This window comes from Chlorocebus sabaeus, chromosome 26 (assembly GCF_047675955.1).
Source record: "Chlorocebus sabaeus isolate Y175 chromosome 26, mChlSab1.0.hap1, whole genome shotgun sequence".
Lineage (NCBI taxonomy): Eukaryota > Metazoa > Chordata > Mammalia > Primates > Cercopithecidae > Chlorocebus > Chlorocebus sabaeus.
The window spans coordinates 55,284,969-55,308,489 of NC_132929.1; the positions used below are offsets into that span (position 1 = coordinate 55,284,969).

Genomic DNA, 23,521 nt, shown 5'->3' on the forward strand with positions numbered 1-23,521 from the left:
CCTCTGCTTCCCAAAGTTTTGGAATTACAGGCGTGAGCCACCATGCCGGGCAGATTTAGGTTTTTAGGGGAGCAGAGATATTCTACTTGGAGAAGATGGCCGCCGGTTAGAGCGCCACCTCCTGGTCTAATCTGTTGGAGCAGGAGGTGCAAACACCAACCTTGTAGGGAGCCGAGGCAGGCAGGAAACGGACTGTGAGAGAGATGGCCTCGGCTTCCCTGGGCAAACAGTTTTATTTGAGGTAATGGACTCTCCATTCCTCAGCCCCCTAGACACACACCCAAGAGTCTGTCCTACAGGGAAAAAGAAATAACACTGGAGGGCTCTCTCTAAAGAAATGGCATGGTCCTGAGCCAGAACATCCCACCTGGGTATTTGGGAGTCACCCTGCTAGACCCATCAGCTGGATCCCTGCTTATTACCCTAAGAAAACGAGGCCATCTGCATGCACAAATCTCTCTCTCAGGTCTCTTGTTGTCTCACTCTTGCACATGAAGGGAAATCAAGGATCACTAAACATTTGAAGAAATCCTCCAGCATGAAAGACAGAGACCAACGGAACTGAAAAAAGACCCTAAAAATATATTGATTTTGGGCAACAAAAGGGAACTTACAACACAAAGCACCTCTAATTAGTATCCACAGAAATTCTAGAAGATATATTCATTAACCAGCAAGAGAATGCCATGAAAAAGTAGCAATTAGGGGCAAGAATGTGCTTAGACATTGAGAATGACATTGCCAAAGAAAGTTCAAAGGAAGAATTGGAAGATAAATGTGAAGAAATATCTTCTGAAGTTGAATGAAAATACAATAAAAGGAAAAGATGTGAGAAAAAAAAGAGTCATAGAAAATCCATTAAGGAGGGTCAACATCTAAATAATTGGAAGCCCAGAAAGCTAGAATAGGGAAAACAGAGGGAAAGAAATTATGTAAATATATAAAAAGGGCAATTTTCCTGATAGGCACAAATCTTTTGATTAAGAGGGTACACCAAGTGCAGAGAATAAGGAATGAAGAAGACCATTGTCTGGCCTTTTGCTGTGAAATGTCAGGTTACCAAGAAGAGCTTAAAAGACTCCAGAGATAACATAGGTCATCTCTATAACAAAGGTCAATTAGCAATGGTTTTCTCATCTGCAGAACTGGATGCTAGATTGTAATAGAGCAGTGTCTTCAAAGTTTTAAGAAAAAAGTTACTTAAAAAATAAAAAAAGTATGAATCCATTAAAAGATAGTAAACCCATTTTATGTTAACATAAATAACATTTATTTATTAGTTTTCTTTTTTTTTTTTAGAGACAGGGTCTTGCTCCATTGTCAGGCTAGAGTGCAGTGGTGTGATCACAGCTCACTGCAGCCTTGACCTCCTGGGATCAGGTGATCCTTCCACTTCAGCCTCCTGAGTAGCTGGGACTACAGATACATGCCACCACACCCAGCCAATTTTTAAATTTTTATTTTGTGGAGACGGGGTCTTCCTGTGTTGACCAGCCTGGTTTTCAGCTCCTGGTCTCAAGCAACCCTCCCGCCTTGGTCTCCCAAAGTGCTGAAATTACAGTCGTGAGCCACCATTCCTGGCCATAAATAACATTTTTGGCAACCTTTTAAATGTTTGGCTTAGGAAAAGACAGCTGGAGTCCCATATCTGCTTCTGCATCAATCTGTTGTGATTTGTTGTTGTTGTCAAGGGAAAAATTAGTAACCTAGAGTTCTATACCCAGCCAAACTGAAATTAGAAGGAAGGAGTACTTTGTTTCCAGACATGCTGGAACTCTGAAATGTTACCTCCTACATTCACTTTGCTGGGGAAGCTGTTTGAAAATGTGCTGCAAAGTAAAAGAGTAAACCAAGGAAAGTGAAGATGTGGGATTCAGGAAACTGAGGAATCAACTCTGAAAATCAGTGAGAACTAGAGGGACTTTTGTGCAGGCCAAACAATCCTTGAAAGGGGTCCTTGGGGGATAAAAGGGACTTGAGGGAATAGGTGATATTGTGGAATGTGGGGGGAAAATGGAGATGCTGATAATAGAAATAGAATATAATTACAAACTTCAGGAAAAGTAAATAGCTATGCAAGAAAGAAAGTAGTAATCCTACACTACTTGGCTCTGCAGTGAATGATTGTTTCATAATCACAGTTATGCACACGCTGCTTGTTGAATTTTAGAATTTAGTTTTAACCTCTAGACAAAGCAAAGACAACTTAATGTTCGTTTCAGAATAGAATGCAAATTTTATCAGTGTTAAAAATGCAAAGGTAAGAGTTCAGCTGACAGAAATAGAAATATAGAAGGAAGGAGAAATAGCTGAAGGGAAGCCAGGATTACGAGCTTCTCATTTTGGAAAGGGGAAACTGATGGAACAAAAAATACTGTGTTAGTTTACTGTTCATGTTGACAAAGGTAACCAAAAAAAGAGCTCTACCTAGTGCTATAATTGTATTGGGACACTGGGGAAGGTTAGAGGGAAGGGAACAGTTTTAGATAGTGACATTCTCATCCAATACAGCAAAAAGTCAATCTTGCAATAAATTGATAAATCAAGAAATAGTGGTGGAAACCTCTTATTTTGTGGTAGGGACATAGATGCAGTATTAGCTAAAAATACGGAGGTGGGAAGAGGAAAGACAGTAGATTACTGTTTTCATTAGCTGGGTGTTTTAAAATTAATTAATGTAAAATAAAAATAAAGAAATCGATTTGTGCGGTCTAGGCCACCAGTATACATGATCGAATCCACTTAGTTCATCATTGTCTTGTGTCTGTGATACTGAGAGGTAGGAATCAGAATCTAGCCTGTTCTTTTTCAACCTACATATCAAATGTGGATCCAAATGTTCCGGGAGAGTCTTCAGGGATCATGGTATGCAAATGAAGACCCACTCTTTTTCAAATAACATGGTTCTTTCATATTGAATCCTATCTCTGTAGGAGGACTGACAAATGTTCTCTATTATCAACCATGACTTAATGTACTTTCAGTGGAGGGCTATGGAGTGTGCTGGTAGTCAGGGGTGGGATGGGATAGAAGACAATGTTCCCTTTTACAGCAGCCTTAGTGGTGACCCTAACTCCTAGAGAGACTCCTAGAAAAGTCTTGATCTGTCACCTACCACCATCCTGGTGCATTTTGGGGAATCCATTAGAAGATCAGTCCAGATACTAAAGAAAAAAGTCAATTCATCAAAGCAAGCATGGGAATCAAAACTGATATTTGGCTGCAGCTTCTGACATTCAGAAGGGGAAAAAGGCACAAAGAAGGCAGCCATTAAGAGACTTCATCTAACCAGAAGAGGCAGATCCTAAGTCGGGTGACTGATAACATTGAAGACAAACAACTAGGTGTGCCAGATATACACAAGAGGCCCAGTAGTGGGGAATGATGAGAGGAGTTTCGTAATTATCTTCCTGGAAGAGATGTCTCATTATCACCTTTTAGAGAGCATGAATCCATGTAAGCTAAATTTGTTCATTATGTAGCTTTCTCAACAATGGTTTATTTAGGGCCAACTCAATAAGAATTTGGGAATGAAGGTAGAGAAAGATTTCATTGTTCCAATTATATTTCTCCATGTGATAGTCTGTAGGCTTCTGGAGGTTGCTGTTTACAACTCCTAAATGTACGGAATTTTGACAATTATCCAATTCAAATGTTTGAATGTAGATTTCATGGCTGAAAAATCTAGTTTGACGATTGAAATGGGCATTGACCACATTTTATGGATGTTTAGAATTTTTTAACCACATTGCTACATTCAGAGAACATCTACCCTTACAAGTCTGATCTTCTTCCTTAAGGGAGAACCTTGAAAACTTTCTCTAGCTTTCCTGGTGTCTAGGGTGTAGGCATATGACCTCATCTCTACTAATCAGTCTTACCTACTTGAGATGTTAATTTGAATGACAGTAACGTGAGGAGGAGGCTCTGGGTGGAATCATGTTGCTAATGTGGTTGCTGCTGAGGTTTCTAGCTTTCAGGGATGGAGCGTCTGTGTATTAGTCCATTTTCATACGACTATAAATAATGCCTGAGACTCAGTAATTTATAAAGGAAAGAGGTTTAATTGAGTCACAGTTTTGCATGGCTGGGGAGAGACCTCAGGAAAATTACAATCATAGTGGAAAGTGAAGGGGAGGCAAGGCACATCTTACGTTGTGGCAGGAGAGAGAGAAAGAGAGAGATAGAGATAGATAGAGAGAGAGAGAGAGAGAGAGAGAGAGAGAGAGAGCAAGGAAGTGCCACACTTAAAAACCATCAGCTGTCATGAGAACTCCCTCACTATCATGAGAATAGCATGGGGGAAACCACCCAATCACCTCCGACCAGGTCCCTCCTCGACACGTGGGGATTAGAATTTAGACTACAATTCAATATGAAATTTGGGTGAGGATACAGCCAAATCATGTCAATCGGCAAGGTGGAGTGGAACCAGGGGGACAGTGGTGGTAGAAGAAGTGAAGGAGGGCTCGTCAGTAGGACAGTTCTATGGTGTGGTTTTGGTCATTGATTTGTAAATCTTAGACTCAAGCCTCAGCTTTTTCAACAGTTTAGAGAGCAATGCACTCTCCTTTAATGAACTAATTTTCTGTGTCATCCGCTAGACTTGGTCTTTGTTGCTTGCAGCCCAGAATCCTAATCAATGCAGTGATCTGTGCTAATAAAAATAATCAGATAACTCCCAGACTGCTTTGTCAAATGAAAACATAACCATCCAGAAGAAGGATGGTTAATTTGTGTGCTCACAAACTTATTTTTTTATTTTGCACAGACACTGCCATATGATTAAGGAAGAGTGGGGAAATTGTTCTACAGTCATGAATGAGTTTCAACTCCAGCTTTAGAGACAGGACCCCAAAAGTTTGATAGATTAACATTTCATTTGGTTTTCAGACAAAGCTAACTTGGCTAGCTAACTTTGACTCTGAATTATAGTGGCAAAAATGCCTGTCAATATAGTTATGATTGTGCCTGTCAGTCATCTTATATTATACAAAAAGTCGATCTTTATTCCCCACTGAACTTCTGGAGAGTGGGTGGGTTTTTTCTGCCTGCATGTGATTATAACAGAACTAAGGTTTGGATAGCTTAGAAAATGTTTTCATTGTGTTATTTTCAAGTGCACTTAAATCAGGTTGTTCTTAAACAATTTTAGAGGAAATTCAGATTCAGTACAAAAATGCACCAAAATTTTATTTACCAAAAGTCAATTCGGTCCAGATTTTCTGAGAAGATTATTTCTGAATGACAGAAATGGCAAAGAGGTGTTCAAATTCAAAGACTATAGCTTAGCAGTATTTCTCTTGTGGGCATTTCAGCTCAAAGGAGACACCAGAAAACAATTTTCAGGTATAAGACCAGAATTTTAAAGGAGTTAGATGGCCTAATATAACTAAACTGGCAAATTGGATCTGTGATTGCTCAAACCAAAAGGCAACCCCCAGACCTCCTTAGCTATGCCACCAGGAAATAGAATTCTAGGGCAGTGTATCCTCTAGAAGGGGAATCCCTCCCCAAACCTATCTAATACAAGGGCATGTAGAACATTAATCAAGGGAGATTTCCTCAGTGTGCAGAATTTGGGGCACCCATAGTGTATTAGTCTGTTCTCATGCTGCTGATAAAGACATACCTGAGATTGGGTAATTTATAAAGGAAAAGAGATTTAATGGAAGTACAATTCCACATGGCTGAGGAGGCCTCACAGTCATGGCAGAAGGCAAAAGACATGTGTTACGTGGTTGCAGGAAAGAGAGAACTTGTGCAGGGAAACCCCCCTTATAAAACCATCAGACCCATGAGATGTATTTGTTATCATGAGAATGGCACAAAAAAGACGCACCCCAGTGATTCAATTACCTCCCACCAGGTCCCTCCCATAACATGTGGGAATTATGAGAGCTACAATTCAAGATGAGATTTGGGTGGGGACAGAGCCAGACCATATCATTCCACCCCCAGCCACTCCCATATCTCATGTCCTCACATTTCAAAACCAATCATGTCTTCCCAACAGTCCCCCAAAGTCTTAACTCATTTCAGCATTAACTCAAAAGTCCACAGTCCAAAGCCTCATCTGAAACAAGGCAAGTTACTTCTGCCTATGAACCTGTGAAATAAAAAACAAGTTAGTTACTTTCTAGATACAATGGGGGTACAGGCATTGGGTAAATACGCCCATTCCAAATGGGAGAAATTGGCCAAAATGAAGGGGCTAAAGGCCTCATGCAAGTTCAAAATCTAGCAGGGCTGCCAAATTTTAAAGCTCCAAAATGTCTCCATGAGACATGTTGACTGCATGTCTCACATCCAGGTCACACTGATGCAAAAGATAGGATTCCATGGGCAGCTCCAAACCTGTGGTTTCGCAGGGTACAGCCTCCCTCCCAGCTGCTTTCATGGGCTGGTATTGAGTGTCTGCAACTTTTCCAGGTGCATGGTGCAAGCTATTGATGGATCTACCATTCTGGGGTCTGGAGGACAGTAGCCCTCTTCTCACAGGTCTACTAGGCAGTGCCCCATTGAGGACTCTGTGTGGGGGCTTAAACCCCACATTTCCCTTCTGCACTGCCCTTAGCAGAGGTTCTCCATGAGGGCCCCACCCCTGGATCAAACTTCTGCCTGGACATTCAGGCATTTCCATATATCATCTGAAATCTAGGTGGTTTCCAAACCTCAATTCTTGACTTCTGTGCACCCACAGCCTCAGCACCATGTGGAAGCTGCCAAGGCTTGGGGCTTGCACCCTCTGAAGCCACAGCCTAAGCTGTACCTTGGCCTATTTTAGCCATGGACACAGGGCACCAAGTCCTAGACTGCACGCAGCAAGGGAGCCCTAGGCCTAGCCTATGAAACCATTTTTTCCTCCTCAGCCTCCAAGCCTGTGATGAGAGAGACTACCACAAAGGTTTTTAACATGTACTGAAGACATTTTCCCCATTATCTTGTCAATTGATATTTGGCTCCTCATTACTCATGCAAATTTCTGCAGCCAGCTTGAATGTTTCCTCAGAAAATGGGTTTTTCTTTTCTATTGCATTGTCAGGCTGCAAATTTTCTAAACCTTTATGCTCTGTTTCCCTTTTTAAGGTGAATGCTTTTAATAGCACCCAAGCCATCTCTTGAGTGCTTTGCTGCCTAGAAATTTCTTCCACTAGATAACCTAAATCATCTTCCTCAAGTTCAAAGTTCCACAAATCTCTAGGGCAGGGATAAAACCAGTCTCTTTGCTAAAGCATAGCAAGAGTCACCTTTGCTTTAGTTCCCAACAAGTTCCTCATCTCCATCTGAGACCACCTCAGCCTAGATGTCATTGTCCATATCATTTTCAGCATTTTGGTCAAAATCATTCAATAAGTCTCTAGGAAGTTCCAAACTTTCCCACATTTTCCTGTCTTCTCTGAGCCCTCCAAACTGTTCCAACCTCTTCCTGTTACCCAGTTCCAAATTCACTTCCATATTTTTGGGTATCTTCACAGCAGCACCCCACTCTACCGGTACCAGTTTTCTGTATTAGTCTGTTCTCACTCTTCTGATAAAGACATATCTGAGACTGGATAATTTATAAAGGAAGAGAGGTTTAATGGGCTAACAGTTCCATGTAGCTGGGGAGGCCTCACAATTATGGTGGAAGGCAAAAGGCATGTCTTACATGGCAACAGGAAAGAGAGAACTTGTGCAGGGGAAACTCCCCCTTATAAAACCATCAGACCTCATGATTCACTGTCTTCACTATCACTCTTCACATATTCACTATCATGAGAACAGCATGGGAAAGAAACACCCTCATGATTCAATTACCTCCCACTAGGTCCCTCCTATGACATGTGGGAATTGTTGGAGCTACAATTCAAAATGAGATTTGGCTGGGGATACCACAAAACCATATCACATAGTGACTGACCAAGGAACTCAACCCATGGCCAGATAATGGAGTCCTTTTTATTCTTGGATAGTGGGATATGGCTTACACTAATGATTTAAGACCACAGTTACTCTTTTCTTATTTTCCATTTTCTCAACAAGGTGTGTGTGTGCGCGTGTGTGTGTGCACTCACTTGCACTTATAGCATCATCTATTTGCCATTGTATATTGGGTATGCTTGGGGGTGGTTAAATGCATCATTTAGTCAGGGTGGGTGCATGATCATTGGGAATATACAATACTCAGGGATCCTGGACTTGGAGATAGATACAGTAATTGCATGTAACTTTGGAGTTGTCTTCTGTTGGCAAGTGTTTACATATTTTTGCTGTATGTAAGAGAGTTGCATTGTGTTAACAGGTATTTAGAAATTATATGCCAGGGAAGCAGTGTGTATGCACATGTTGGGTATTCAAAGGGTGGAATGTAATAGACTGTTTGCTATAGCTTCTGACTACTTAACACACTTTTCCATATCCTTCCTCTGGCAAAAGTAACCCACTTTTTCTTTGGAAAACTATATCTGTCTGAAACTTTGCTGTTTTGATGCAGTTGTTAATTACAATGACTAATCTTACTTTGACCACAGAAGTGGGGCATGGGACCCAGGCCTGGACAGTCAAGAGTAACCAATGATCTGGACCACAGTGATTGTTTTAAAGATGAGTATTTGGCCCACATTGGGTTAGAGTTCTAACAGATTCTTCAGCTAATGGAGAAGGCTGACACTTTTCTACTGGGAATGCTAGGCTTGGACAATGTGAGACTGTAGTTGCCAGTGGCCAAATAGCCTGCCACATAGAGAGAACATACCTTACTAATATAGCAGCTAGTCTTTGTTGAATACTTACTATATGCCAGTTGTATATGCTTTATCTCATTTACTATGTATAACAACTCTATAAGGTTTTTATTGTATCTCAATTTTACAAATGAGAACACTGAAACATACAGAGGTTAAGTAATAAATTGCTGACATTTATGGTGGAACAAGGATTCATAGTCAGAGAGTCTGACTTTGTAGCTCAAGGGTTTCACTGCCATGCCACACACTGGTAAGCTGAACAAAGAAAAGTCAAAGAGAAAGAAGGATAACTGAGACAAGGAGAGGGAGAAAGAACCCTGGTGATATGATTTGAGGAAGCCAGTACAAGCAGAACCAAAAGATGAAGAGAAATGAAGCAGTAAATCCAGCTATGCTTAAACCAGCTGTACTCCACGGATTTGCAGGCACTGAATTCATGGTTTCCCTCTAGGACTTAATTGAGTTTCAGTTGGGTTTTTGTGCTTGTAACTATAGAAACTTGAATGAATACAACTATATATGATATTCTGTAGCATTGGAGTCTAACAGAATAAAATGTTTGACATCTGTGTAGTCCAATACAGTAGCCACAAGCCACTATTATGGCTATAAGATCATTAAAATATGCCTAATTTGATAGGGAACATAATTTTTAGTTTTATCTCATTTAAACTAATTAAAATGAATTTAAATAGTCACATGTGGCTAGTGGGTACTGCATTAGACAGCACAGATTTAGAGGCTACAGCTGGAGCTATCCTCAGATTCTTATATTACTGTCTTTGCTTATTCAGGCTGCTAGAACAAAGTGCCATAGACTTGAGAGTGCAAACATTTGTTAATTCATACATAATAATTATACAAATTATGGAGTACATGTGAGATTTTTGATACATGCATAGAATGTGTAATGATCACATCAGGGTATTTAGGATATCCATTACCTTGAACATTTGTCATTTATTTGTGTTGAGACATTTCAAATTTTCTCTTCTAGCTATTTTGAAATATACAATATATTGTTGTTAACTGTAGTCACCCTACTGTGCTATTGAACACTAAAATTTATTTTTTTTTTCTATCTAACTGTATGTTTGGACCCATCAGCCAAACTCTCTTCATTCTCCTCTCACTTTCCAGCCTCTGGTAACTATCATTCTACTGTCTACCTCCATGAGATCAACTTTTTTAGCTCCCATATATAGGAGAACATGTGATGTTTGTCTTTTTGTGCCTGGCTATTTTACTTAACATAATGACTTCCAGTTACATCCATGTTGCTGTGAATAACAGGATTTCATTCTTACTTATGGCTGAATAGTATTCCATTGTGTATATTCAACACTTTATCAATTTACCCATTGGTGGACACTTAGGTTGATTCTATGTCTTGACTATTGTGAATAGTGCTGTAATAAACACTGGGGTGCTGGTGTCTCTTTGATATACTGATTTCCTTTCCATTGGATAAATACTCAATAGTGGGATTGCTGGATCATATGGTACTTCTATTTTTAGTTTTTTGAGAAGCCTCCATACTGTTTTCTATAATGGCTGTACTAATTTACATTCCCACCAACAGTGTATACGAGTTTTCTCTGCGTCCTCACCAACATTTGTGTTTGTTTTTTCTTTTTTGATAATAGCCATCCTAACTGAGGTGAGATGATACCTCACTGTGATTTTGATTTGCATTCCCTGGTGATAATGATGTTGAACATTTTTTCATATACCTGTTGGTCATTTGTATGCCTTCTTTTGAGAAATATCTATTCAGATCATTTGCCCACTTTTTAATAAGACTATTTGTGGGTTATTACTTTTTGCTGTTGTTGAGTTGTTTAAATTTCTTGTAGATTCTGGATATTAATCCCTTGTTGTGTGAATAGTTTTCAAATTATACAGGTTGTCTCTTCACTCTGTTGATTATTTCCATTGCTGTGGGCACCTTTTAAACAGCAGAAATTTATTTCTCACAGTTCTGGTGGATGGGAAGTTGAAGATCAAGGCAGTGACAGACTCAGTGTCTGGTAAGGTCCTGTTTCCTGGTTCATAGATAGCGCTTTCTCATTTCTTCACATGGAGGAAGGGTAAGGGATCTCTCTGGGGCCTCTTCTGTAAGTGCCCTTATAGAAGATCTGCCATTGTGACCTAATCATCTCCCCCAAACCCAATCTCCTAATACCATCATCTTGGGGTGAGGATTTCAACATATGATTTTTTTTTTAACTTTAGGAAATTGTATTAGTTAATTCTTATGCTGCTATGAAGAAATACCAAGACTGGATAATTTATAATGGAAAGAGGTATAATTGACTGACAGTTCCACATGGTTGGGGAGGCCTCAGGAAACTTACAATCATGGTAGAAGGAGAAGCAAACATGTACTTTTTCACATGGCAGTAGGACAGAGAAATGCAGTGCCAGCAGGGGAAATGCTGGATGCTTATAAAACCATCGGATCTCACGAGAACTCATCCACTATCATGGAAACAGCATGGGGGATACCACCCCCATGATTCAATTACCTCCACCTTGTCCAGCCATTGACACATGGGGATTATTACAATTCAAGGTGAGATTTGAATGGGGACACAGAGCCAAACCATACCATTTCTCCCCTGGCCTCTCACAAATATCATGTCCCCACATTTCAAAACACAATTATGCCTTTTCAACCGTCCCCCAAAGTCTTAATTCATTCCAACATTAACCCAAAAGTTCACATTCAAACTCTCATCAGAGATAAGGCAAGTCTCTTCTGTCTATGAGCCTGTAAAATCAAAATCAAGTTAGTTATTATCTAGATACAATGGAAATACAGGCATTGGGCAAATACACCCATTTCAAATGGGAGAAATTGGCCAAAACATATGGGCTACGGGCCTCATGCAAGTCCTAAATCCAATAAGGCAGTCATCAAACCTTAAAGTTTCAGAATGATCTCCTTTGATGCCGTGTCTGACATCCAGGTCATGCTGATGCAAGAGATGGGCTTTGATGGCCTAGGGCAGCTCCGCCCCTGTGGCTTTGCAGGGTATAGCCTCCCTCCTGGCTGCTTTCATGGACTGGCATTCAGTGCCTGTGGCTTTTCCGGGCGCATGGTGCAAGCTGTCAGTGGATTTACCATTCTGAGGTCTGGAGTACGGTGGCCCCCTTCTCACAGCTCTACCAAGCAGTATCCCAGTGGGGACTCTATGTGGGGGCTCCAACCCCACATTTCCCTCCCACACTGCCCTAGCAGAGGTTCTCCACGAGGGCTCCGCCCCTGCAGCAAACTTCTGCCTGGACATCCAGGCATTTCCACACATCCACTGAAATCTAGGTGGAGGTTTCCAAACTTCAATTCTTGACTTCTGTGCACCCACAGGCCCAACACCATGTGTAAGCCATCAAGGCTTGGGGCTTGCACCCTCTGAAGCAACAGCCCAAGCTGTACCTTGGCTTCTTTTAGCCACGGCTGGAGCTAAAGCAGTTGGGACACAGGGCACCATGTCCTGAGGATGCCCTGGGTGGGGAGGGGTGATGGGGGAGGGGGGTGGCTTGGACCTAACCTCTGAAACCATTTTTTTCCCTCCTGGGCTTCTGGGCCTGTGATGGGAGGGGCTACTGTGGAGATCTCTGGCATACCCTGGAGACATTTTCTCCATTGTTTTAGTCATTACCATTCAGTTCCTTGTTATTTATGCAAATTTCTGCAGCTGGCTTGAATTTCTCCCCAGAAAATGGGATTTTCTTTCCTATTGCATTGTTAGGCTGCAAATTTTCCAAACTCTTATGTTCTGCTTCCTCTTGAATGCCTTGCTGCCTAGAAATTTCTTCCGCCAGATACCCTAAATCATCTCTCTCAAGTTCAAAATGCCACAGACTTTTAGGGCAGGGCAAAATGACACCTGTGTCTTTGCTAAAACATAGCAAGATTCACTTTTGCTCCAGTTCCCAATAAGTTCCTCATCTCCATCTGAGACCACCTCAGCCTGGACTTCATTGTCCATATCACTATCAGCATTTTGATCAAAACTATTCAATAAGTCTCTGGAAAGTTCCAAACTTTCCCTCATTTTCCTGTCTTCTTCTGAGCCCTCCAAACTGTTCCAACCTCTGCCTGTTACCCGTTTCCAAAGTCACTTCCACATTTTCGGGTATCTTTATAGCAGCACCCTACTCTCTGCAGGACCAATTTACTGTATTAATTTGTTTTCATGCTGCTATGAAGAAATACCCAAGACTGGGTAATTTTTAAGGGAAAGAGGTTTAATTGACTCACAGTTCTGCAGGGCTGGGGAGGCCTCAGTAAACTTACAATCATGGTGGAAGAGAGGCAAACACATCCTTCTTCACATGAAGGCAGCAGGGAGAAGTACCAAGCAACATAAACATAATATATAATGAAATTAATCAATCACTAGTTAACATACACAAGACAAAAAGGGAGAAAACATAAATATATAAAATATAAAAAATTTGAAATGAGAATGGAAAAATAATCATAGAAACAAAGAAAATTAAGATTTAAGAAAATATTTATTTCCATGTAAAAAAATTTGAAGAAACTGGATTACTTCCTTGGAAAATATAAAGTTCCCAAATTAATTGTGTTACAGACAGAAGACCTAAATCCACCTGATGGATTGTTGTGGAATAAAATGAGAAATTTGCCAAAGAGTTACCCCCTCCCTTTAAACAGCTTTGTAGTATTTCATTCCAAATGTATTTAATCGTTTCCCAATTGCTGGGCTATTTTTGACTTTACAAGTCTTTTTTTTTTTCCAAACAAAAATTAAATTCTGTATGGCTATAGTTAACAATAATATATTGTTTATTTCAAAATAGCTAGAAGAGAAGATTTTGAATGTTCTTACCAAAAAGAAATAATAAACATTTAAGATGACAGATTTGCTAACTACCCTGATTTGATGATTCACAATGTTTATAAGTATCACAACATCAAATTGTTTACCATAAATATGTACAATTATTATGTGTCAATTAAAAATGAAATGAAATTTAGAAAAAGAAAAAAATGAAATTGTATCAAATGTGAAGGAAAACAGAGTTGCAAAACCCCTTAAATTGTATTAGAGGACTCCAAAAGAAACACTACAAATTTTGCCTTAAACCAGTGTGATATGGATTTCAAATCCAGCAAAGCACAAAAAAGAATAATAGTGATGAACTTCACTTATGATGATCAATACGAAATCTTAATAAAATAATAGCAAATGAAAATCAGCAGCGCACTAAAAGAAAGAGAAAGGCTTATAACCAAGTGGGGCTCATTCCAGGAGTTAAAGATGGTTCAATATTAGAAAAGTTTTTTTCACTTCATTTGCTATCATTCCTATTTTATTAAACATTACAAATGTTTAATGGAATAATAATAAATCTGATAAAAATAAATGGAATAAAAATAAATAATGGAATAAAATAATAAATGGAATAATAATAAATGGAATAAAAATAAAATTTTTAATGTTTAATACAATATGAATTAAGGAAACTCATAACAAAGCAGGTATTTTCTTAATAAAACAAGAATATATATATATATATGTTGTACTGCTTTATAAAATTGTGCTTGTAGTCAAGTACATATATGTGTGTGTATATATATTTTATATATATATATATACACACACACACATATATATATAATTCATTTATTTTTTTAGACAGGATCTCTCTCTCTCTCTCTCTCTCACCCAGGCTGTAGTTCAGTGGTGCAATCATAGCTCCCTTCCCTCCTGGGATAAAGGGATTCTCCTGCCTAGGCCTTCCAAGTAGCTGGGACTACAGGCATGCACCACCATGCCTAGTTAAAAAAATACATCCTAAACCAAAAGTAAGCACTATTCTTCATGATGAAAACCTATTAATACTGTTAAAGTCATGAAGATAAGGATGCTCACTCTCACCATTGTTATCTGATAGTTTTTCTAGAGCACTAAACAATAAGAGAAAGAAATAAAGGTATAAAAATTGTAAGCCGAGAGTGAAAAGCAACCTAAAGGTCCATCAATGGATGAATGGATAAAGAAGATGTGGTATACATGGCATGTTATTTGGTCTTAAAAAAAGGAAATCCTGCCATATTCGACAACATGGATGAACCTGGGGGCATTATGCTAAGTGAAACAAGTCAGTTGCAGAAGAGTAATACTGCATGATTCCACCTCTATGACATATCTAAAGTAGTCAACCATAGAAGTAGAAAGTAGAATGGTGAGTTTGGGGGAGAGGGAAATTGGGACTTGCTGTTCAATGGGCATAAAAAGTTTCAGTTATACAGGATAGATAAGTTCTAGAGATCTCCTGTACAAAATTATGCTTGTAGTTAAATATACTTTACATGTTTATTAAGAGCATTGATCTCATGTTTCTTTTTACTACATTTTTAAAAAAGAATAAAAATCATAAAGGAAAAGACAAAATTATTATTTTCAAATGCTGTGATTGTATAACTGGAAAACTCAACAAATCAACTGAAAAAACACTATTAGAAACAGTAAGAGAGGCCAGGCACAGTGGCTCAATGACTGTATTCCCAGCATTTTGGGAGGTCAAGGCAAGTGAATCACTTGAGGCCAGGAGTTTGAGAACAGCCTGGCCAATACAGAGAAACCCCATCTCTACTAAAAATACAAAAAAAAAAAAAAAAAAAAAAATAGCCAGGCATGGTGGCACATGCCTGTAGTCCCAGCTACTTGGGTGGCTGAGGCACAAGAATCACTTGAGCCCAGGAGGTGGAGGTAGTGGTGAGCTGAGCTCTCGCCACTGCACTCCAGCCTGAGTGACAGAGTGAAACTGTCTCAAACAAACGAACAAACAAACAAAAACACAGTAAGAGAATTCAGGCTTCTGGTTCCCAGATCAATATGCAACATTGATAATGTTCCTAAATAACACTTTACTAGTTAATACGATTGTGTAGAAACATGTGAAAAGATACCCAATTTCATTCATATTTAATAAGATCAAATGAAAACAAGGACTCCTTTTTCACTTATCAAGTTGATTAGGTTAAAAGCTGACAGTATATAGAATTTAAAGTACAGGGAAACAGACATTCTTATAAAATGTTAATGAGACTGCAAAATTGGTGCAACTTCTTTGGTAGGCAATTAAACATTATCTAGCATCATAAAAAGTACAGACACCCTTTGACTCAGAGTTCACATCTAGGAACTTATTCAACAGATTACTTTCATGTGCACAAAGATACATATACAAGGGTGTGTATTGTAGCACAGTTTGAAACAGCAAAAGACTTGTAAAATGGGAAATGTCCAGCAAAAGGGGAATGAGTAAATGCATTTGGAATAGACTCCTATATGGCTGTTTAAAGGAATAAAGTACATCTATATGCGCAGATACGGAACAATCTCTGTTTTAGTCCCTTTGGACAGCTACAACAAAAATCTGAGATGGGGGAATTAATAAACAGCAGAAATTTATTGCTCATAGTTCCGGAGGCTGGGAAGTCCAATATCAAGAGGCCAGCAAGTTCAGTGTCTGTTGAGGGACCGTTCCTCACAGATGGTGCTTTCTCTGTGTCCTCATACAGCTGGAAAGGTGAAAGGGTTAATAAGCTCCCTCAGGCCTCTTTTTTAAGGGTACTAGTCTCATTCATGAGGGCTCCACCCCATGACCCAATCGCCTCCCGAAGCCTTGCATCAACACTGTCACCTTGGGGGTTAGGTTTCAACATCTAAACTTTGAGGTAGACACAAAGATTCAGACTCAGTAATTCCCAGTATAGGTATTATGAAAAAAGCCACAAGACATGGAGTAATGCCTGTAATATATTGCCATTTGTGTCAGGAAAAAAGATGTATATTAACAATAATTTCTGAAAGGATAAAATAAAATAAGTGAAGACCTGCCAAAAGGTGTCCAGAAGCCCAGAGAGGAGGGAAGCCTTGCTGTTTCATGATGTTACCTTGGACATGCATCACTTTTCTGGTTAAAAAGGCCAGTATAAGCATGTGAATGAATCTGATATTCATTATTGAATTGTTGAATAACCTTGCCCTCCCGCTCCACACTTCTGTATCATGTACCATGCTAGACCTGGAGGATACAGCAGAGAACAAGACATGCCTGTTCCAGTTCCTTCCTTCATAAAAGTTTAGCAGTCTAGAGTAGGGCTTTGCTACTCCAAGTGTGGTTTGTGGATCAGCAGCATCCACATCACCTGAGAGCTTGCAAGTCAGATTCTCCATTTTAACAAAGTCCCCAGGGGATTCATTTGCACAGTGTGATTTGAAAGCTCCGTTCTAGGGATCATCCTCAAATAACTCTACTTTCGCTGGTTCAGATATGGTTTCTGGCCTAGAAGAGAGAGAGCACAGCTTCAGCTAGCTGGGAACATGCTGAATATACTCACAGGAGCATTGCGGAGAAGGAGGTTAAATACCTACAGTCCAAATTGTGCTATAACTTTACACTAATTTTTGTCCTGCTTTTTCTCTCAGGAGTTAACAACTAAATAGCTTTGCTGTGCTGTTGCTATAGCAACAGGGTTCAGTAGCGCTTTGACTGTTTCCTATTGCCAGAGCCTCTCAACTAGTCTCCCTGCCTCCAACTGAGCTTGCTTTCAGTTAATCAAAGTCGAAATCAAACACGTGGCAATTGGGGCAATCACAGTCCCTGGATGATACAACTGGTACAATAACTGCCTAACTTTGCCTTAATTTAGGACTGTTTAGGATTATGTGCAACTGATTCCTGAAATCAGAACGTAGTCACCCCTTGCCACAGAGAGAAAAATAATTTCTTTGACAGTTGTATATTTTTCAATTTCTAATTTCTATAGGGTTTTTTTTTTTTGCTGTGTAAATATAGTAAAAAATTAGGAAATGCAAATGAGTGAAGAATGTACAATCTAAGTTCCCACATGTCTGTTTTTTTGTGACTGCACATTAAGCCACTGTTGGGTAAAATGGGTTGGTGTGTGTGAATCACCTGGTGCTGAGCCCAGCACTTAGTGGGTCTATAGGCACGAGCATTTCATCCTTCTTTCTCCAGATGACAAGGTCTCGGGCATACACCTTCCCTTGCCATCCCCCAGTGACTGCTACCAGGCCCAGGTATCTACATCTAACGTGAGTCCACAGCATCTCTGGCATTCTGAAGCATTTTCATAGAGGTGTTTCCTGTGTAGACATAAAGCGACAACTGTCTTTGTCGAAAGGACAGTGCCTAGAAATGCGAGTACTAGGCACCCCATAAAGGGCAGCCCAGTTCCTGTTGACTGGTTGTGCCTTAATTCTTCATGGGCCTCCTCTGTAGCTACTTCTTCTCTTCTGTTTATTTTGAAACAAATCCAGAGAATTTGGAGACAAGGAGATCATGTGGGTCAGTTTCCTGACCTCTGATAAGGCTTATGCAATTTATGCATGTGATAACTGTGATCCAAAGAAGTTACATGAGGTCATACAGCAAATTGATGGCAGAGGGGAATTAGTTCTCCTGGTTTATCCACTACATTATTTTTAAATTTGACATTTTGTTGGGTTATAACATATTGCAGTGAAGTGTGCACATCTTACATGTATAGCTCAATGAAGCTTCATATATGTGTATACCACGTAACCACCACCACCATCAAGGCAGAACTTGGCCATCACCCCAGCAAGTTCCCTGATGCCCCTCCCAGTTAGCGTCTTCGCCAAAGACAAGTGCTATCATCCTAGATTAGTTTCACCTACAATCTGTGGCGCTGCAGATCAGAGGATCAGCTACTGCTACTGCCATCTTACAATTGAGCAATTTGTGACCTTCATTAAGTAGCAAAGGCTACATAACAACAATAACATCTAATATGGTTGGACTGCTACCTCTATGCCAGGCACTGTGCATGTGTGTATCTCATTTAATGTTCACAGCTCCATGAGGCAAACACTGTTACCACCTGATAATTCTCTCCTCTCTCTCTCCCCCCATCTCTCTGTCTCTCCTCCTCTCTATCTTATCTGTCTCTCAGGATTCATCATTGAAGTTTGACCTTCACAATGTGGAAGCTGGTTAAGCAATCTCTGTGAGGCTAGTTCATTGCATCTAATGCGGAACCTTGGATTCCACAGGGCAAGCAGCTGGGAAGGGAGATGAATGAGCAGGAGAGAGCAAGAACCAGCTGGACCCGATGAGCACAAACTAGAACAAGGGGAGCAACTCTCCTGTATTTCCAGGACTTAAGGGGTTTCCAGAGATTCAAGACTTTCAGTTTTAAAATTAGGAAAGACCCAGGCAAACTAGGGGGGAAGGTGGAAACCATGAGGACAGCCTGCGAGCCATGTCAGTTCTTGCACCTCCAGCCTTGGCAGTTTGGGCATCCTTAGGGGAAGCTGGTGCCCCGTCATGGAGCTGAATACACAGACCTGGCTCAGAGGTTGAAGAAGCTGAATGGAGATCTCAGGGAAGGTAGAAATGTCACAGGCCCCACACCAAAGAGGTAGGCCAGCAGGTAAGCGACAACCTGTGTGAGCTACAAAATGGCTACCAGCTTCACTTCTGCCCTGCAAAGCTGTTGCTCGAAGGTTTCCTGTGAGCCATCCTAGCCAGAAATACACAAGGAAGTGAATTCTGAAAAATGGAGCTCAGCCTAGCCAACTGGACAGATTACAAAGTCACCCCTCCTTTACAGATGCGGAAACAGCCTCAGAGAGGCTAATTAACACACCCAGACTCACACAGCTAGCAAGGAACTCTAGCTGTAGAGTCTCATCCTAACCCAGGCTCTATTTCATAGGCTCTGTGAGGTCAGTGATACCAACAGCTGGGCAAAGTTCCAGGACAAAGTTTAGGGCAGGTTCCCAGGCATAGAAGCAAGTGGAGTTGAGGCCATTAAAAGCAGGGGTCTGGTATTGCACTGGCCCAGCTGTATAATGTCCCACAAGTTAGTGAACCTCTGCAAGCCTTAGTTTTCCATTACGTGAAATGAGTTCATTATAATCCCTATCTCACAGGGTTTTAGTGAGGATGAAGGGAGACGACCCAAGGATTCAGAGAGCCCAGTTGCAACCTGTAATTCAATAGCTGTGTATATGCCCAGCACTCACTCTTGCAAGAAAAGCTCTTAGGGCTGGATGATAGAGCAGGAGCTATCATTGCCCAACCCTAGGAGACTGCCCTCAGCTCCAAAGTACGGAGGCACAGTGGCACAGAGGCCTGAGGCCCCCCCCGCCCCGCATAGGGCTGGTTGGGACTAGGCTCAGCTCAGGCTGTGGGGTGAGGCATTAGGAGGGCTGCAGAGGCAGATACTGATGGAGTCAGTGGGGATACTGACAGTCAGACCTGTCAGGCCTTAGAAACTGAGAGCTCCCTGAAGGTTTCACCTGCACCCCCTTCCCTCAGCTGAACAGCAGCTTTTCAGAGGAGGTAGGTAAGGTGTGCTTCCTGCCACCCTGGCAGCCCCGGGTGAGTCAGCGGGACTCCCGGGCCACAGGATAGCCCAGGTGGAGTGGGAAGAATGAAGCAGCACCCTCGCAGCCCGCTTTGCCACAGGCAGTGGGGGCAAATGCACCAGTTTCCCAGAGTTTGGTGCTAAATTTAGAACCCATCATCCTAGTAAGCTCAGTCACTGTTTAGTCAGAGGCGAAATCCAGGGCTGATGAAACTTACCTGCCTGTCACTGCCTGGCTGGCATGTGCCACTGCCCATGGAGGGTGGCATAGGAAGCTGACAGCATCCGAGTCTGCGCCTCTGACCCTTGCCACTCCTGCTCTGCCCCCAGGCCAGACTGTGCGACCACCATGGCAGGTCCCTGACACAGGCCCTTGGGACCAGAGAGCCTCATACGGTGCTGCTGCCTTGGACCTGCTGACCAGCCCTGTTCTCCCAGCCAGACTAAATCTCCAGCTGTTCTTCTGAAAGCTTCTGCTGCTTTCTGAATTTAACACTGGGAGAAATGGATTCAGCACCAAGGTTGTGAGGCCCCAGGGATCTTGCCTATTGGCTTTCAGGGATCAGTTATTTCCCAAGGCCAGGGCAGAGGGCTGGCTCAATAGAAGTCAGGCTTGGGGATTGAGTGAGTACTTATTGTGTGCCAAGCCCTGTAAATGCAGGAGCTGCCAATCCACAGCAGTATTTTAAAACTGGGAATCCCCACCCCATAACAAAATCAATTTAGTGGATCATGACCAGCATATAAGAAAATGAAACAAAATAGAGAAGATCAGAGGGACTGAAAGTAGAAGGGGTAGATATTGTTTTCTGAAAATTTATGTGTATAGGTGAGTACTAGATTGAAATATACAATGTATTTGTTAATGAGGGCCAAAGTCCAGAAGAGTTTAAGAAACACTGGCCCAGAGTGGGAGGGAAGTATCCCAATGTAATTGTAGGTATGGAAAGAGGACAGAGGACAGACCTGGATTTAAATCCTGGATCCGCTGCCAGCCATGTGATCCTGGTCTAGGCAGTATCTCTAAGTCTATTCTCACTGACTACTTTTATTTTTAAGGATAATAATGCCTTCTACAAAGGGTTCTTAATGAAAGCTAGAGCTGAGGCATGCCCAGGTGCTAGCATAGGACCTGGTACCCTATTAGGTGTTCAGGCCAAGGAAGCTATTTACGTTGTTATAAGCACTGCAAGAGACCTGGAGGCAAGGGAGGGATTAACTCCTGGGGGGTTGGCAGAGCCTTCACAGAAGAGCTGACGACTGAACTGAGGCTCAGACAATGCATAAGGGCATGTGAAGAAGAGTGGAGAGGATGGGGCAGTCTGGGAAGGGGAACCATCATCTCTCAAGATGGGGAGTGCGAAAGGGTCTTTTTTTCAGGAAGCAGCTGCATGGTTGGGCTGGTGGGAGTGTAGAGTGAGTAGGAAGCAAGGCATGGCAGGCAATGGGCCTGGGTTATCATGTTGGGGCCCTTTGAAGGTGAAGGTCTTTGTATGACACACGGGAGAGATTGAGCATTGTCCTGGGGGTACAGGGACTGCTGTGGCTTGAGTGTGTCCCCCGCAAAATTCAGGTGTTAAAACTTAGTGGTCAATGTGACGGTATCAAGAACTGGGGTCATTAAGCAGTGATTAGGCAATGAAAGTTCCTGTCCTTGTGAATGGAATGAAGACCCTTATAAAAAAGGCTCCATGTAGCATTCCTTCACTTGATCTTCTGCCTCCTGCCATGTGAGGATGCAACAAGAAGGCCCTTACCGAACACTAGAGGCTGATGCCTTGATTGGGGCTTCCCAGACTCCAGAACTGTGGGTGATAAATTTTCTGTTCTTTATAAATTACCCAGTCTCAGGTATTCTGTTATAGCAGCACAGAACGGACTAAGACAGGCACCCATGTGGGCAGGGGGGTAATTAGATTTGTCTTGGTGTTTAGCCTCTCATTCTGTAATGCTTTTTTCCCCATAATTAGTTTTTTTAACAATTTTATTTTATTTTAGGTTCTGGAGTACATACACAGGATATGCAGGCTTGTTCCCATAATTAGTTTTTTAAAAAAATCCCTCTACCTGAAAGTGCCTTCCAGTGTCTTAACTTCAGGAGAGGTCCCCTCATTGGCTGGGCCATTAAATTCAGCCCTTTAAGGAGGAGACCGGGTTTGCTTGGCATGGGCTATCTGAGCCCAGTAGTGAACTCACCATCACATCATTGGAGGAATGCAAGCAGAAGCTGATATATCTCTTGGGGGATATGATGGAGAAGTAGTTAAGCACTGAAAGACACATGTGGAGCAAATGACTTTGGAGGGCCTGTCAGCTCTGGGTCTGATGCTGCTGCCTTATGTGGCAGGAGAGGGGAGTCCTAAGGGTGTCCCAGAAATAGTTTTTCTCTTCCTACATGGCGGGGTGAGGAGAGGAGGCCTGAATGTCTGGGTCAGCTGCTGAAGAGTCCCTTAAGTACGGTAGAGAAGGGGACTCTGAGCTTTGAGCACAGGACATTCCCAGGCCTCTCTGCAGAGTTGCCAGAAGGAAGTCAGTGAAGGGTTGTCTTCCCATGGCAGTGAGAGGCCCCACCCAAGGAGTCCAAGACCCCGTGAGTCACCGCATGGTGGCTGCACTGAAATACTGACTGCATGACCTGGAGTTATTGAGCAACGAGCAGCCACATGGAGACGAAGAAAAGGGACTTTCAGTTCTGCAGGCTTGGGTTTGAATCTGCTTCTTCATTCATGAGCCAAGTGGCCTCAGGCAATTCCAAAACTCTCTGGGTCTGAAGTTACACATGTACCAAGCGGGAATTCACAACACTCATCTAGCAGGACTTATAGCTCGAAGACATGTAACAGTCAATACATAGTAGCTATGATGATGACACTTGTAACAACACATTAAGGCACATTAAGGTACATGTTACTCTTTTTCTTTTTTTTGAGAGGAAGTCTCGCTCTTGTCCCCCAAGCTGGAGTGCAAATGGCATGATCTTGGCTCACTGCAACCTATGCCTCCCGAGTTCAAGTGATTCTTGTGCCTCAGCCTCCCGAGTAGCTGGGATTACAGGCACCTGCCACCATGCCCAGCTAACTTTTGTACTTTTAGTTGAGACGGGGTTTCACCATGTTGGCCAGGCTGGTCTTGAACTCCTGGCCTCAGGTGATCCACCCGCCTTGGCCTCCCAAAGTGCTGGGATTACAGGCATGAACCCCCATGCCTGGCCACATTAAGGTACATGTTACTCTTGTAAGTCTAGTATGAAATGCATAGGCCCAGAGCTACCCAAGGAACTTAGGTCACAAAAGTTTAATTACAAAGGGGCCTGGGAGAAAATCCATGATTGATCTTCTGAGTGGGGACCATGGGAATGACAGGTGTGGCCAGAGGAGACAGGAGATCA

At 41.8% G+C, this 23,521-nt stretch overlaps 1 long non-coding RNA gene across 3 annotated transcripts in view; it reads right to left on the reverse strand.

Moving 5' to 3' along the window:
• The window catches only part of LOC103245239 (uncharacterized), a 47,310-nt gene extending 26,603 nt beyond the window's left edge, over positions 1–20,707 (reverse strand). For 2 of the 3 annotated variants that reach the window (XR_012091572.1, XR_501885.3), the window contains exon 1: positions 20,352–20,707. This is a non-coding gene — a long non-coding RNA (uncharacterized lncRNA). The remainder of the gene's footprint in view (positions 1–20,351) is intronic. The other variant, XR_005244429.2, reaches the window with a different exon arrangement.
• Positions 20,708–23,521: the final 2,814 nt, after the last annotated feature.